The 16988-nt window shown below is 37.2% G+C and overlaps 1 long non-coding RNA gene across 1 annotated transcript in view; it reads left to right on the top strand.

The window, feature by feature from the left end:
• The window catches only part of LOC144457567 (uncharacterized), a 125662-nt gene extending 114963 nt beyond the window's left edge, over positions 1 to 10699 (top strand). Inside the window, exon 3 of the long non-coding RNA XR_013486985.1 lies at positions 41 to 10699. This is a non-coding gene — a long non-coding RNA (uncharacterized LOC144457567). The remainder of the gene's footprint in view (positions 1 to 40) is intronic.
• The last annotated feature ends 6289 nt before the right edge of the window (positions 10700 to 16988 follow it).

Genomic DNA, 16988 nt, shown 5'->3' with positions numbered 1-16988 from the left:
TTGATTCCTGCCCTGCTCTTATAAGCACTACTGTTTTTAGTCACTCAGGTGTGAGGATTCCTCCGATGGCTGAATGGAGCTTCTCCCAAGCTTTGCTGACATCTGGGGATGGATTCTTCTCTGCGGCACCTGGCTTGTGTCCTGAAATGGCCCCAGTCCGTCCTCTCCCTTCCTTCAAGACAGGGTGTACACCCAGAAAAGAAGCACTCATCTAGGTCTGGAGGATCCTTTAGTAATCTGAGCTTGAATCATTACCTGTTTGCATTAGCAAATGCTGGAATTGGGAAGTTGTATGCCTTCACTCAACTCTCCATGTAAATGCTATAGAATAAAACTTAAAGTGCTACTTAAACACTACAGTCGCTGTTGCTACTGCTACTGCTACTACTACTACTACTATTACTGCTTCTACTATTACCTACTACTACTACTACTACTTCTACTATTACCTACTACTACTACTACTACTACTACTACTACTACTACTACTACTACTACTACTACTACTACCACTACTACTATTACTTTTCAGGGAGGACTAGCACTTTCGGTATGAGGGCTTGCTGAGCCCTTTTCAAGGCTGCTGATCCACTTTTTGTATCCAAGTGGCATTCAACTCTCACCTGTGGCTCCAGGAAGCTGTAGCATGTGAAATGGCCACACCCCGGAAAAACTGCCTTGACTGATGGCCTAAATCAGGTTGAGGATAACGAACAGGCCTTAAACACCTTCCTAAGTTAGGGAGATGTCTGTCCCTAAGCATGTAAAGGCTTCCCCAGGAGGAACGGGTGGATAAGAACAATTTGTTTCAACAGCCATGAAGGCTGTTCCAGAAATGAAGGACGAACAGCAGCAATGCCTGATTCTGAGGGGCAGCATGGCTAGTGGTTAGGGAGATGGATTTGGAGTCAGGCAGATCTGGCTCCACACCCTGTCAGAGACACTAGAACCATGTGACGTCAGATAAGCCACTCAGCCTCATCAGTTGCATGTTTCCTCATCTGTAAAATAAAGAGGTTGGACTCCATAACCTCTAAGGTCCCCTCCAGCTCTAAATCTATGGTCCCATGACATTTGACTTCTGTAGTGGGGAGAAGCCTAGAAAAGAGATGTTCCGTGATGGATTCAAGATGTGGAATGATGAAAACATTTTGATGTTTGGATATAGAACATGTAGGAATTTGTTTTGCTACACTATACCCATTTTTGGAAACAAAGGCTTTGTTTTTGTTTTTGTTTTTCAAATGGGGGTGGATAGGAGGGAGATAAAATAAATGTTTATTAATTGAAAAATAAAAGCAAACAAAAAGAAATGACCTATGCTGTGGCATAGGGATGCTAATTCCATGTTAAAGGATTAGCAACCCTGGGTTCAAATTTCAATTTGGTCACTTATGACTTGTGTGTCCCCTGGAAAGTCACTTATTCTCTGGGCCTCAGTTTCATCATTTGTAAAATGAGGGAGTTGAATTGGACAACCTCTAAGCTTCTCTATAGCTATGAAGCTATTGTCCTGTGATCCTACGGTCCTAGTTAATGCCTCTCATCCTGCCCTAAAAGAGGTGATCCTGGTTCCCTACCTGAAGGCCACGTCAGTGAGGAACAGGGTTTTATCAGGCAGATTTTATTGAACTGGAAAGCCTTCCTGTTCAATCCTGGCGATGAACTGACTGTACATCTGTCATCAAGGGACTACCGACCCAGCCAGATTCAGAGAGGCTTATTACCAGAAGGCCAATAACTAAGGGATGGATTTTTTTCTGTCACAGAAATTCAAGAAGACTGTCTGTGGAAGCACTGTAGGTAGGTGTGGAGTTCGCTCCCATGGCAATGGAATCACTTCTCTGTGCAGTTTTCAAGTAAATGAATCTTCAGATATTTGAGGGGCTGTCATGTGGAAAAGGGATTAATTATTCTGAAGAGCTCTGGAAAGGCAGAATGAGGATGAAGAGGTAGGAGGTACAGGAAGGCAGAATTCAGCTGAAAATAAGGAAGTTTCTAATAATTACAGCTTCCCAGGAGTAGAATGGGTTATCCAGTTAGGTAGGGAATACTTTTGGAGGTATCCAAGCTGAGGGTTGCTGAGCATTTGCCAAGGATATAGTAAAGGGGAATCAAAGGACCTGGGTTCGAATTATGAATCTACCTGTGTAATTTTAGGCATGTCATATCATCTCCTAAAATGGCAATGTGGTGGAGAGGACAGAGAGCACTGGACTTGGAGTCAGGAAGACCTGAGTTTGAATTCTCCCTCTGACACTAAATAGCTGTATGACCCTGGGCAAGATATGAGAGAAGGTTGGACTAGATGGCCTTTAGACTATGATCCTAGGAACCTCTGGATTTCCATTTCCTCATCTGTAACAAAAGGTAAATGGGTTAGATGATCTCTAAGATTCCTTTTAGCTTAATCACAGCGTAATTGGGAAGCAGCCAAGATGATGATGATGATGAAGAGGAGGAGGAGAAGGAGGAGGAGGATGATGATGATGATATTCTGGATATTCAGAATCCTGGACTAGAAGATCCAGATTTGGGTTCTGACTTAAATACTTCCTAGATGTTTGACCTGGAGCAAGTCACTTAACCTCCCTAAGTCTCAGTTTTCTTACCGATAATAAGATAATCTATCCCACTGGGTTGCTGCAAAGATGTAAAGATGTTTGAAAGTCTTAAAGTGCTATATATGTTTGAGATAGCATTAGTCCAGAATTGGAAGGGAATTGACCTTGATAATCTCTAATGTCCTACCTAACTTTTATGTTCTATGATTCCAGAAATGATAAACCTAGAGTTATCACTAGAATTTAAGAATTAGTGTAGACCTCAGGAATCACTGGTCCAGCCTTCTCATTTTAGAAATGATGAAACTGAGTCCTACCCAGAGAAGGGAACTGTATAACACATTTTTATGTGTGGTGCTACTACTGATCATAACGAATTACTTTGATATAAGTAATGTTGCTTTATTTTTTTTTGGTGTTAGTCAAACTTGCATAGTAAATTTACTGCCCTAAATACCAGTAAATGGAAAAGTATGGGTACTATAAAAGTTGGGGGGGGGCTACTAGGGTTTTTTAACCTGGGGTCCATGAGCTGGTTATTAAAAATATTTTGCTAACTACATTTCAATATAATTGGTTTCCTTTGTAATCCTATGTATTTTGTTATGCATTTAAAAACATTATTCTGAGAAGGGGGTCTATACATTTCACCAGGTTGCCAGTGGGGTTCATGACACAAAAAGGGACTGAGGTCTTTTCCAGATCTCTATCTATGATCCTGTTCATCTGTGTAAACTGACTTTTGGATGAATCAAACTCTACAAAAGAAGACAACATATTTTTATGCATATGGCCCATTTTTTTTTCTGAACGGCTCAAAGGACTTTCATAAATATCATCTCTTTTAGCCTCAAACCATGAAACGAGACAAGATGAGTGTTGTTATCTCTATTTTTCAGAGGGAGAAACTAAGCCAAGAAAGTTATAGCGGCTTGTCTAAAGTTACATAGTCAGCGATAGCTTCCAGACCAGACTTTTAACTCTCTGTTCTAATTTTTTTTATACAAGAGTATTTGCTTTTTCTATCCAGGTATGGTAGAATAATTTTATCATAATGTGTTTTTACCCAAGTAAAGCATGCATGTTTTGAGGTGGGCTCTGGGACTAAGGTGGGTTGAGAAGGGGTGGACCAGGTCTTTAAAAGAACACTTTGGAAATCACAGGATAGAGAAACCCTCTTTTCTCCCTCTGTGTTCTCCTAATTCTCCTAATTTAACAAGGGACATTTACAGACTCTTAGGGGCAGCTAAGGCCCTACAAAAACTATGTTTCTATATTCTATAGTCTTCAGCTTATCCCTCTTCACATACAGGAGATATCTGCTTGCTGCATATCAATTCCTTAGCCAGCTGAGAGTTAATTACTCACATAGCAGTCTGATGAGGCTGTATGTGCCTGTGATCCTTGTGACTTGAGAGGCTGAGACTGGTGGATGACTTGAGGAGTACTGAGTTGTAGGGAGCTAATGGGAAGGGAAAGGGAATAAGCATTTATATGGTGACTATTACATGTTATGCACTATGCTAAGAAATTCACAAATATTATCTCATTTGACCCTCACAACAATCCATCAAAGTAGTGACTATTATTATCCCTATTTTACAGTTGAGACAACTGAGGAAAATGGAGGTTAAGTGACTTGCTCAGGGTCACACAGCTAGTAAGTATCTGGGGTGGGATTTTAATTCAGGTCTTCCTGCCTCCAGGCCCAGTGCTGCATCAACTAAATGTAAGTCTAACACCGATATGGTGAGCCCTCTGGAGCAGGGGGTTGTCAGGTTTCCTAAGGAGGGGCATTTTGGGCCAGGTTGGAAACTGAGCAGGTCAAGGTTCTTGTATTTTATAGTATTGGGATCATTACTAGCGGAAAGTAATATTATATAACTTAATTATTCACATTATTCATCAGACTTGGTTCAGAATTACTTTTGACCATTTCCATTGAACTAATTCATGCTCTTAGTAAGATTTGATACCACTGAGGATGCCCAAAATTTGGAAACAGGAAATCCTGGGTTAAAATCCTGTCCCAGATGCTTATTAGATAGATGTCCCGAATTAAGTTACTTTACCTATCTGAATCTTAATTTCCTCATCTGTAAAATAGTGACAATAGTAGTATTTACCTCATAGGGTTGTTGTGAAGATCAAATGAGATGATATATGCACAGCACTTTACAAACTTTTAAACAATATAAATTAAACTTTTAAACAATATAAATTAAACTTTTATCATAATTGTTTTAGTCGTATTCAAAATAACATGTTGGACCCCTGCAATACAATTTGAAAAGAGAAGTGTCCAAAGTGTTTGGAGCAAAGGTGGTATTTCTGGGCAGTATCCTCTCTGGGACGAACTACTTTCCCAATTGCTAGCCATTCCACAGAAGGCAGCTATTTTTTCTCTCAAGCTTATAGGGGTAACTGTCTAGGCCAGGTTTCTACTATTATTGCTTATGAACCCCCACCTATGTTTCCTAGTATCAATTTGTCAAAAAAGGTATTTGTTATAAAAACATTCCATCCCAAAGTCTGAGTATAGTCTTCATAAATATCCACCTTTACACTTGAATAAGTAATTCCCTCCCAGGGTGATTGCCTTGACACATTTGGCTATGGGATCATAGAACTGGAAGAAACCTCAGAGATTGTTTAATCTAAGCCCTTCGTTTTTACAATGATGAAATTCAGGTCAAGAGAGTTTACTGACTTGTTTAAGGTCACATAGGTAGTAAGCTTTGGAGGTGGGATTTGAACTCTGGTCTCTTGACTCCTGAATCAATATTCTTGCTTCTGTGTAAGTTCTGTTATGTTCTTGCAAAATTTGGTTATCTTATTTTATAGTCATATCTGATATGTTCCTGTTTTATGTTCGATGTTCTTGGAGAAAGAGTGGCAACGGATGCTTTCTCCCTTCATCAGTGTATAGAGTTCATCACCACCAAATACATCAGTTCTATGACCTTAATAAGTGAGATATAAATTTATATATAAATATAAAATACATTTATATTTGGATACATATGAAAATGTATGACTTTGACACATACATTTTTAGTTTCAAGGGTTAGTAGTTGATACAGCTCTGTTTTATACTTTTGTTTTTAAGATAGTAATTTTAGGGAACATATATTCTATTTCTTTGAGTGCTAAAGCAGATAGTAAACCAAACCAATCTAATCCAAATGAGCATTTATTAAGCACCTTTCTTGTGCCAAGCTCTATATTAGGTGCTGAGGTCACAAAGACAAAATGAAAAATGCTTCGTACTCCCAAGGACACAGTACTTCATGTTGAATGACACAATATTTCGTGCTTTGTGAAAATCTGCATAATATAGTCCTGTTTGCCACTTGCAAAAGATGGTGTTAGAAAAGCTTATTTGGAAAGAACATTATCATTTATAAAAAAGAAATCTATTCCCAAAAAGTGGCTTTTGAACCAAAGTTAATTTTAAAGTTCAATTTATGTTATTTAACAACAACAACAACAAAATACAGAGCAAATGCAATTTTGTTACAAATTGTCAGCAGTGCTTAAAGGATGTTTCCTCAGATTCTCATGAAGCCTGAAGCGGTATAATTTCATCAAGTTAAAAATGAAAATGTGTCTGTTCTTTCTTAGTTTGATGTCGGTGCTGGAATAATACAATGCAAGAGGCCCATCCACCCCCAGCAGACTAATTTATAGGATTTGGAATGTTAAGGCCAATCAAGTGATCTAGTTGTCTCAACAGTGGTAAAGGATTTATAATAATCTCTGGATCAAAGGCTGTGCTGGAATGAACTCCCCTCCTCCCCTCCCCTTCCTTCAGTGGATCTAAGCAGTTAGCGTCTATTGTGTTCTCCAGCTGAGTTATATGGAAAACAGGTGTACGGAGGGGGCCTGGATTCAAATCCCAGAGTAAGGTTACATGGAAGAAGTAGTTGGTGGTCTCTCTGTGGTATCATTTTGTGCATTTCACAAAACCACTACCAAGTTCGGAATCACTGGCAGCTCTGACTCAAAAGGGGCCCCTGGATGAGTAGGGAGCTGGGGGTGAGGAGGGTGGGGAGGGAACTAGATGGAGCTTTGCCCAGTAGTTGCCTGGATGAAATATCTCTGTTTAGCCTTTCTGCTGCTCTTCATCCCCTGCCCCTCCACAACCTTCGACTACTAACATTAAGTTCATTGACATAGTAAAAAATGCTCTGTAGTCCGGGTGTTGTGGGATGAATTTGAGCAGCAAAGATGTATATGGCACCGAAAGGCATCGATTAGTTACAGCCCCATATATACACAAAAGGCAACGTGATAGATGCGGGGTGCCAAGCAAAGTTTGGCAAACACATCCCAAGTAATAACATGCTGTTTGTGTGGATAAAAAAAAATAGAAATATACGAGTGTGTGCATGTGTTTCAAGGTTTTGTTTTTATTTTTTTTTGTTGTTTTCAAAAATTGTATTGCTGCTTATTATAACCATGTAATAACTCTATAGATTAACAGGAGTTTCAGCAGGCTAGGCAATTAAAAAAAATTAAAAGAGAGAAAAGGGAAAAAAAATCTCTAAGCATTTACAGAAGCTTTTATGTTTACCAACATTTTTACTACCAGTAATGAGTTAATTTGTACAGTTCCCAAAGCAAGCGCTGATGTTATTGCCCAAGGTTTATAAACTTGGGCATAGGGTACTTGCCAGAGACTGTAAACCAGCCAGAGACTGGATTTTAAGAGACCTGGTTTCCCTTATCTCTGTGTTTGGGAATGGGAGGGGGAAATGAGCAAAGGAGAAGTTCCTATGGAGAGGGGGTAAAGAGCAAGTACGAGTGACTTCCAATATACCCCTAGTTGGACAGAGAGTGATCGGTTCCCTTCAGGGATGCAGGCTGGGAGTCAGGAAGTCTGGGTCAGATTACAGAACTCCTCTTGCCTCCTCTTACAGTCTTGTGAAGTCTCCATCTACACTAATGGGAGAACATAGCCTCCTTCTGTTCAGGCTCCAGAAGACTTCATGTTTCTGTGTTTTGTTTGGTCCTGACTTTACCCTAATCTATCTTCAAAACAGTAATTATATTAGCAACCTACAGGCACTTTTAAAAAGGAGGTGGTAGGAATCATGCCCAGGGTAAGACACAGGGGGATTGGGAAAGAGATTTCAGGTCAATGCAATTCAATTCAAATAACATTTATTAAGAGTCTATTGTGAGTGAAGCACTGCCTAGCCTACAAAGGTGACAACAACAATAATAAACACTTTAGAATAATGTATTTAAAGAAACATTTCAGCATACCAAATGTTCATAATCTCCAAACTACATGGAATTAAAAGTTTTCAAACTATGGAAACCTGGTGGATCTCTAATTTCTCCCAGTGAGACAAATTAAAATGAAACAAGAACTGAATGTGGGATATATTATCTTTATTATCCTCTCTGATCCTAGAATTTAACCAAAGATGCTTCCTTAAGTCTACAGAAGATGAGCTTACATTCCCAATTCTCTTACTCAATTAAAAAAGCAGATATTTATCCACCTATGAAGTGGTCTGCAGAACACTAAATATAAAGGAATAATACCAGGATAGCAACTTCTCTTCAGACCACTTCTACCTGAATTCCATCAAAAAAGATGAGAAGGTAATAATAGCTCACATTTATATAAACCTCTTAAAGTCTGCAAATTGCTTTACATTCATTATGTCATCTGAGCCTTATGAAGGAAGGCAGCTAGTTTGGAAGCAATCCCGGAATGAAGAAAGAAAAAAAATTAGGTAAACCTCTTGTTAACCCTCCTTTGACCATGAAAAGAGAAAAGATTGTTTAAACCAAAGATCTCCACCCCCCAGTTCAGAAACCCTCTCCCTCTCATCCTATCAACCAGTCTCATCTCAGATCAGATTCCCAAATACAGGTATTGAAAAAAATGCTAGAAAAATGTAGGGAAACTTGAATTATGTTCCAGTTGCAAAAATGTATTAGCTGTAATCTTAAAGTTTTCTTATCTCTGTTTACCTCAGTTTCCTGATATATAAAGAGAAAAATAATAATGGTACCCATCTCCCAAGGTTGTTGTGAGGATCAAAATTGTAGAGTGCTTAACACAGTGACTGGCATATGTTAAGCATTATGTTATTATTATTTCTTTAATTGAATATAATTGTTTCATACCTGATAACTCTAAAATGGATTTAAAATGCCAAAGTTTATTAGATTAATGATTTTTATATGGGATAATTTGGAAATGAGTTTAAATGAATTGATGTCATCTGAAATTTGGTTTCATGTTTTAAATACATGATATTGTTTGTGTTATTATTGTATTTCTAAATTCTCTTGTATTGTAAAATTTGAGAGACCATTGTAACAGAAATACTATCAGACAAAACAACTTTTTAATCTGGATGCTATTAGATTATGAATTGGGCTTTTAAAAAGATGTGATAAAAATAGATATTTGAAAACTGTTTAATATTTTATGAGATATTTTGTCATGAAGTAGATAATAACATATAATAGCAAATTTTCATTTGAAATTCTTGGCTATTATGAAAGTGTATAGAGCGGTTTAAAGATATAGCTTCAACATATTAATGATGAGTCAACTATCAGGTATTTTTCTGTATGTCCAAAACCCCAGAAGATGGGTAGTTTTAATTTGTAAATAGAGGATAAATGAAATGTTAAGGGAAATGTTAGGGAAACACCAGGAAAGATAGTCAGGCCCTAAGTTGTGGTTAGTGAAATTTTACTATTTAAAGTAAAAATTATCGGCCCTGTAAGTTACTATTGTTTCAAGCTTTGATTACAGGAATTGTAGTCTGAATTGTCATAAAGCCAATAGTAGAAAATGGCATGTGCTGCAGTCTGGGAACTGGTAAACATGGATGTCTGTGGGATGACTTTGGCATGGCCCAAGATAGGATCATCCCGATTTTATTTCCCCATTGTGCTATTTCCTTTTTGAAAAGGAAATTTCCCTACTTGGTTAAGCTTGAGCTTGCTCTGTGACTACATAATTGGCCGTCAGATACGACTCATGCCTGGGATCAAACAGAGCTACAGGAGTTTCTCCCCCTTTTATGCATTGTTATAAATATGTCCCTCTTTTTTTCTTTTGTAGCAAATTTCTGTAATCAAGAAGTTTTGTAAGAATAATACTGAATCTATTAAATAATAGATTGATACTAACATCTCTCTGAGTTTCTATAATAGGATGTAGGTATGAACATCTTACAATTTTAACCTGTATTTGTGGTCAAATTTTACCATAGGGATGATATCCTCCTCAGGGGAAATTATTTGGTAAAGTAATAAAACAAAGAGGTAATGAAAAAGCTTTCTAAATAAATGGAATAGCAAAATTTGAAAAGTCAACAGGATTAGACTGCTTTTTCTAAGAACTATAAACATATGTATATGATTAGCTTCAAAATTTATCTATCATGGAAATTCAGGCTTTGAGTATGTTTTAGTAATAAGTTCTAAAAATTAGATTAAGGATTTTACACATAAATTTTATTGATAATAGTAAAGAAAGTAAAATTATTTTCTCATTTTTAAAGTATCTGTCTGATATTTTTTAAAGGACAGAAGAGTTCATTTTGCAGTTGAACCCTCATAAATTTTTTTAAAAGATTCTTATGTAAGTATAGAAACAGCAAATGGTATATACTGAAATTCTCTGAAGTTTCAAAATTGGAGAACCAAATTTAAGTAATTGTACTAAATTATAGTAAGTCAGAATTATCTTGGAACCTCTATATTTGGAACCAGAGAAGCAGAGCCCCCTTCAGAGCTGTTCTGGGAATGAAACCTATTGTCCAAGAAAAGATATCTAGGGACCAATTATATGAGACAACTGGGACTCAAAATGTGCTGATTAAATGGTTATTGAGAATGGGTTATTGAGAATGGGTCACTAGGATTCAAGGAGACCTGATGTTAGTTAATATTGGTGATAATTATTGTATTGCTTTGAATGGTTTATATTTATATTTTCTTGGTTACCTTAGTGACATGTAAATCCCACCTCTCAAAACTAGTTCATTGTGAACCCTCTAAGTAATTTGATCTGTAACTGAAATTAATGTAATGTGACTTAATGCAATTATGATTATAAACTTATTAAAAACCTTATAGATCTGGCTTACAATGAATTGAGTGGATTAGGACATCAAGTGGTTAACTGTGCAAATTGAGTGAACCACCTTGACTCCATTTTGTGACTCAATCCTGGAACTTGCTTAGTATCTATTCAATTATGGGTTTAGTCCAGCTTCTGCCTTGTGAGAAAACTTTATTCATTTGTGGGAATTGGGAGAAAACTTTATTGCACTGTTTGAACCCAGCTCTGCATAGCTGGGGAACTGAACCATTTCTATGTGCTATTTAAAAACTCTTCACCATGGACCCATGTTATCGTGACCAGAAACTCAGATCCAAAGATTGCTGCAGAGTTTTCTTGTAATTGTACATCTCAAGCAACCCATATGTCTTATTTGAAAACTGACCCTATACTGATCAATCAGTCATTGTTTCTAAGAGCCCTTACCAGGTCCTTCTGACTACTCCCAAAACTGCCAAACTTGTGGGTAAGGACTCCTGGATCATCTGAAGAAAGCCCCTGCTCCTTAGTGAATGGCAGAACCCTCCAGGGATCTCAAGGTTCGTCTAGAATTGACACAGAAGCAGCTGACATCCAGATGAGACAGCTGTCCCAAGGTTCCAGATGAGAGCTGAGTATACCGTCCAAGTTTTTTTTCCCCTCTACATACTCGACCCTCTTACCTGGGCCACACTTCCCTGATTGGTCCTCTCAACGTACTGACCTCCTGGGATAAAATGCCATTTCATCATTGCTAAGGGGGAGGGGCTAACAAATTGATAGATCTGCCACCTTAACCCCTAAGCTCACCAACCTAAGCCTACAGCTGTCCCTCAATTCAACATCTCAACCCGGCCCAACTGGCCTCGTGGCATCTTGGCTTATACCTGCTTCTCCTTTATTGATCACAAAGGGAAAGTTTCTTTCAGACCCCCTGACTTTGGCAAAAAGGGAGAACTGTCAGGCTCCCTGTGACAAGACCACCTCTCTCTTTTTATTCTTCTCTTTTTACTATTAGAAGACACCCTGTTTTCCAGAGCTAAGGCCCAGCAAGCAAGCTATGTCCTGAGCTTGGCATAATAACAGTCCTTTGCGGCTCACCCTCTGGATGATCTCAGTCACAGCAAAATCCCAGAAGTGTTTCACACCAGCATCAGGTGGTCTCTGAGCTTGGAAGCACTTGTAGTACTCATGTCATGAAGTCTTGCTATGAATCAAACTTGTCACATTATTACTATTACCTCTCATTGTCAGAGCTACAGCTCACTGTGTAGCCACTAATATAAGTATTGAGATTTGTCCATACTAAAGTGGGTCTCCTACTGGTGAAGGGGGAGAAGTATATATGTGTCTAGTTTCCTTATTTGCTTATATTTTGCTTTATATTTGCTTATAACCGCTGTTAGCTCTTTGGTTTTGTTTTGTCTTGATTGATTTTATTTTATTCTTAGAGTTAACTGTGGTTCTGATAACCTGTGTGAGATCTCTGGTTTGTTTTTATTTTTTAGAGTGAACAGCAATTACAGAGCTACTGCGGCTTTTTGGTCATTTGGTCAGGGTTGACACTTATAACAACCCAGTGAGGTAGGTGCTATTATTACCCCTATTTTACAGAACAGAAAACTGAGGTTCAGATTCATGAAATGATACCCACGGTCACATCACTAATTTTAAACTGATAGATGAGGGCTTATTTTTATTATTGGTTTAGTAGTAGTGAAAAATTAGTAAATAAGAAAATAATAAACAGCAAATTTAAGTAAATAGCTAATTCTATTCTGAAGAAGAAACTTCAAGTAAAAAAAAGGAAGAAAAATGACCTTAAGTTTCAAAAGTAATTTAAAACATATCATTTGTCCAGAAGTAATGAAATAGCACACCTTGTCCCTCAGAACAGAGGCATCTTTCTCAAAGGAAGGCAAATTCTGGCCACCTGCCCTAACCTCTACTGTCTTTCCAGGGCAGCCAGTCAAAACTGTCAAAAGTAGAAAAGGAAATATTCTTAAGTCCCATGGGGAAATGATCAGCTACTAATTTTTCTCCTCCTGGGAGCCACGCTTAGACTCTCCTTCCACATTCTTTTTCTCCTGATCTCCTGATCTTTAGGTTGGAGTTGCAGTCAAACTGTGGTAAATTACATTGTTAACATGGAAGATAACTAGGCTGGTGGCTTACATGCCTACTTTCCTAACTATTCCATGGTAGCCTCCTGGATTTTATGGTCACAGTGCCTATCCCTTGATGCCTGGTAAGAGAAAAAGCCTCTAATTAGGCAGTTCTCTTAGGAATTTGTCTTTCTTCTAAAGGAGTTGATCTTCACTGCCTCCCTCTTATCCAACTGGGTTTTTATCCCAAGTGACCCAGGCTTTCATTCAACAATTGAGAACACTTAATTAAAACTTCAAGATGTAAATACATCTTTCTCTCCTAGGCGTCAGCACATGTCTCTACAGAATAGGAGATGAATAGAAGTAAAAAAACCTTTGAAAAGTGAATATCACAGAGTGGTATAACCCGAAACAACTTTGCCCCAAACCCCACACCTTGTAGATGAGTTACTGAGGCTTGGAAGTTTGAAATGACCTTTCTAAGATCAAATGATGTGTCAGTGGTGGGATGTAAATCTAGGTCTTTAGATTCCCTGTATGCCACACTGTCTCTCCATAGGGCATTCCTTCTCTATGGAGTAACTTTCAAATGTTTATCAAAACAACAATGTGTGAGAAAGGAGCCAGATCCATCATAATGTTAGTCTTCCAAGGACAATCAAATCTTCCAGTGCATTTGGTCTGGAAGTTCCAAACTTTTCTTTTGGTAGGAAGCTAAAAGCAGAATATGAAATCTACCTCCTGGGGGTTAATACATTTCTGGTGTGATAGTGCAGTCTTTTTACATTACCTATGGCAAAGAGAAAAAGGATATCCAATTCTGGCCCCAAGCAGTCCTAGAGGATACTGGTTCCAAGGAGAGGGAATCCTGCTTTGTTTCCCCCCCACCCCCCACCCCTGACATTCTCAGTCTCATTATTTCTGGATCCTGGAGAAAATATCTAAAAAAACTTAGTTATAGTTGTCTAGGAATTAACAGAGTCTTTCTAGAAAAGGTATTAAAAAAACCAAAGTGGATATCTTATGATAGCTATTTTTTTCTCTACCACAAAAGAAATGCTTAAAACACAAAAGACACATAGGCATGCATTAACAGATACATAAAATATAAATAATATTTGTTTTTATAATTATAATAATACAAACACTATTTTATAATTATGGTACATAAAGAACATAATATATTATAAATAAATATTGTTTATATTTAAAATATAAAACAATAACCCATCACACCTATTAGTAGCAGGGCAGGTGTTAAAGCCACATGGTTCTTAGGATATAATGGCAGGGCAAATGGCAATGTTCTTCATCTTACTAGATGGCTTATGGTTGGTAGCTGTTTGGGTTCATTCAGATGGGATAAGTGGCCATGTCCACTCTACAGCTAGATGACTTTGGCTCTTAATCATTTGTAAGAGTAGGCCTGAAAGTGGGAAAGGAGGAGGGAGAGTGGTCTGGAGATGAAGATGGGGGAAGTGTCCTCATTCAGCCAGAAGGATAATGGCTGAAGAGAATATTAGTAGAAAAATGGAGGGGCGATGCGAAAGTTCCATGTGTCTTTGGCACCAGTTGGAATCTGATGGATCAGTTGTTGAAGGGCTAGCATAATTGAGAGGAAGGAGAATCACAAGATGGGGTATAAACCCCATGCCATGGGAGGTACTCTAGTCCAACAAATCAAGGGTGCCTTTTATTACTTTTAGTACAAAAATTGAAATATTTAATGAAAAACATAATATTGAACATCAGTAAAAACCAAATAAATCTGCTTGGTAACTATTTTCTTCTAAATTAATGATTTTAAATGTATAAAATATAATTACAGTTTTCCAGTCACTCCAAGTTCCTACCAGGATTCATGTATGTCCATTTGTTCTAATTCACATTTCTTCTTATATGGTCAGAACTATATTCCATTTTTTCTTGGTCTGCTTTGTTTTCTTGTTTTGGGGGGGTATTTTTGGTTGCATTATTTCATAATGGGATGACTCTCTTTAAAATATTTATTCTCTAAATAGGCATCATCTGAAGAAAGGAGTGGCAAAAGCCCATTCGGGACTCCTATTTATTTGATACTGCTTTTCAATTATGATTCCACTGCAGTGAGTTAATGCTCCTTTTTAAAAAAAAAAATTAACTAGATTTTGTTGATGAAGATTGAACTATTGCTACATGGGAAGACCCACATGAATTGATGCAGAGTGAAGTGAGCAGAATCAGGAAAACAATATACACAATGATTACCACACTGTAGATGAAAAGAACAGTAGCAATAAAAATCCACTATGACCAGGTGGAATTTATTCCAGGAACGCAGGATTGTTTCAATATTAGGAAAATTATAATTATAATTGACCATATCAATAACAAATCATATAATCTTATCAATAGATGAAAAAAAGGATTTTGACAACATACAACACTTTTTCCTATTAAAAACACTAGAGGGGCAGTTAGATGGTGCAGTGGATTGAGCACCAGCCCTGGAGCCAGGAGTTCAAATCTGGCCTCAGACACATGACACTTACTAGCTGTGTGATGCTGGGCAAGTCACTTAACCCTGATAGCCTCATCAAAAAGCAAAAAAAAAAAAGTCACAAAAACACTAGAAAACATAGGAATGAAAGGAATCTGGCAAAATGATAAGCAGTTCTATCTAAATGGTAAGTAGTATCTATCTAAAACCAAAAGCAAACATTATCTGTAATGGGGATAAACTAGCAGCTTTTCCAATAAGATCAGAGGTGAACCAAGGTTATCCATTATCACCACTATTATTCAATATTGTATTAGATATGTTAGCTATAGCAGTAAGACAAGAAAAGGAAATTAAAGGAATAAAAGCAGGCAATGAGGAAACAAAACTATCACTCTTTGTAGACAATATGATGGCATACTTAGAGAATCCATTGAAACAATTAACAACTTTAGCCAAGTTGTAGGATATAAAATAAACCCACCAAAATCATCAACATTTCTATATATTACCAGCAAAACCCAGCAGAAACAGATAAAAAGAGAAATTCCTTTTAAAATAATTGTGGACAATGTAAAGTACTTGGGAGTCTACCTGTCAAGACAAACCCAGGGACTATATGAACACAATTATAAAACACTTTTCACTCAAATAAAGACATATCTAAACAATTGAGAAATATTAATTGCTGATGGACAAGCTGAACTAATATAATAAAAATGACAATTCTACCTAAACTAACTTACTTATTCAGTGCCATACCAATCAAACTACCAAAGAATTATTTTATAGAGCTAGAAAAAAAATAATAACAAAATTCATTATAAAGAAAAGGTCAACATCAAGGGATTCAATGAAAAATATGTAAATAAAGGTAGCCTAGTAGTACCAGATTTCAAACTATATTAGAGAGTGGTAATCATCAAAACAATTTGGTACTGGCTAAGAAATAGAGTGGTGGATCAGTGGAATAGATTAAGTGCATGAAACACAGTAGGAAATTATCATAGTAATCTAGTATTTGATAAACCCAAAGATGCAAGCTTTTAGGGCAAGACCTCATCATTTGACAAAAATTGTTGGGAAAGCTGGAAAGCAGTTTGATAGAAACTAGACATAGACCACCATCTCACGCCATATACCAAAATAAGGTCAAAATAGGTAAGTGATTTAGACATAAAGGGTGATACAATAAGCAAATTAGGGAAACATAGAAAAATTCACCTGTCAGAACTATGAATAATGGAAAAGTTTCTGACCAAATGAGAGATAGAAAGGATCATAGGAAGTAAAATGGATAGCTTTGATTACCTGAAACTAAAACTTTTTGTAAAACATAACCAATGTAGCCAAAATTAGAAAGAAAACAGGACACCGGGAAAAAAATTCGCAGCAAGTTTCTCTGATAAAAGCCTCATTTCTTAAATATATGCAGAACTGAGCCAAACTTATTAAAATATAAGCTATACCCCAATTGATAAATGGCCAAAGGATAGAAACATGGAGTTTTCAGAAGAAATCAAAGTTAACAATAGTCACATGAAAAAAATGCCCTAAATCATTATCGATTAGAGAAATGCAAATTAAAACAAGTCTGAGATGCCACTGCACACCTATCAGATTGACTAACATGACAGAAGAGGAAAATGATAAATGCTGGAAGGTATGTGCAAAAATAGAAAACGTGAAAAAAAAATTCACCATTGGTGGAGTTGTGAACTGGTCCAACTATTCTGGAGAGCAATTTGGAAATT

Source organism: Phascolarctos cinereus, unplaced genomic scaffold (assembly GCF_003287225.1).
Source record: "Phascolarctos cinereus isolate Bilbo 61053 unplaced genomic scaffold, phaCin_HiC Scaffold_5;HRSCAF=322, whole genome shotgun sequence".
NCBI classification, from domain to species: Eukaryota; Metazoa; Chordata; class Mammalia; order Diprotodontia; family Phascolarctidae; genus Phascolarctos; species Phascolarctos cinereus.
The sequence above is the reverse complement of the archived record's forward strand: the minus strand, read 5'-3'. Positions and strand labels throughout refer to the sequence as shown.